Source organism: Thamnophis sirtalis, unplaced genomic scaffold, assembly GCF_051295495.1.
Source record: "Thamnophis sirtalis isolate CommonGarterSnake01/CBP01778 unplaced genomic scaffold, rThaSir2_p1.2 scaffold_3, whole genome shotgun sequence".
Classification (NCBI taxonomy): Eukaryota; Metazoa; Chordata; class Lepidosauria; order Squamata; family Natricidae; genus Thamnophis; species Thamnophis sirtalis.
This window is the reverse complement of record NW_028261383.1, coordinates 33,725,350-33,726,440: the sequence shown is the minus strand read 5'-3', so window position 1 is coordinate 33,726,440 and position 1,091 is coordinate 33,725,350.

Genomic DNA, 1,091 nt, shown 5'->3' with positions numbered 1-1,091 from the left:
AATTATCACTGGAGGATATGTAGATTGTAGCATATTTGATGAACAATGTTTATTCAGTCTACAGAACATTAAAAAATATTGAAAATATATAAAATATTCAAATGAGTTCTAAAAGAAAAAAAAATTATGCCTTCATAATTTAGAAAAAGTGGTATTCATGATAGGAATATGACATGTGTGTGTGTGTGTGTGTGTGTGTGTGTGTGTGTGTGTGTGAGAGAGAGAGAGAGAGAGAGAGAGAGAGAGAGAGAGAGAGAGAGAGAGAGAGAGAGAGAGAGAGAGAGATTGATTGTGTAAGGTCACAAAAACACCCCCACATAATATTTTCCACATAGAGTACCCCAGATGGATAAGATATAATTTAATATGTATGGACACTGACATCACACAAGGCAGTCAACTTAACCAGATATAAGACTTACTGACATTAAGCTTTTTCCTAAAGTCACCTAAATTATATATTAATTCTCCTCACCACCTACACCACCTCAACACACTTAAATGAAAAGAAGAAGGGAAATGAATGTCTATTCATTTCTAAAAAATATTCAAATGAGTTCTAAAATGAAGAAAATGTATGCTTTCATAATTAAGAAAAAATACTCATTATGGGATTACATAGATATACAAAGAGCAGAGACAGAAAGACAGACAGAGAGAGACAGGCAGAAAGACAGAGAAAGAGAGAGAGATAGAGACAGACAGAGAGAGACAGAGAGAGACAGAGGAGGTAATAGATATATTACCTCTCCCCAACCTCACCTGTGTCTGTGCAAGAGAAATGTTGCTACCTCTTGGCTCATCCAGGTGTGTTGGCTTGGAGGATCTTGGATGCCTGTATGATCTCAAATAAGAATCTAACTGTGACTCTTTTTCTACTTCTTATGAAGAACCAGCCTCTATTCAAGCAGCAGATGATACATTTTTCAGGTGAAAATAATTATCACTGGAGGATCTCTGAAAAGACTTTCGTCTTCCACAGATTAGCGGCTGAAACACTTAGGAAGCTAGACAGGAGGAGAAATATAGGGACACAGAGTCCAGGGAAGGAAAGAAGACATGAAGTGGGCTAACAGGGATGAAGATGGAGG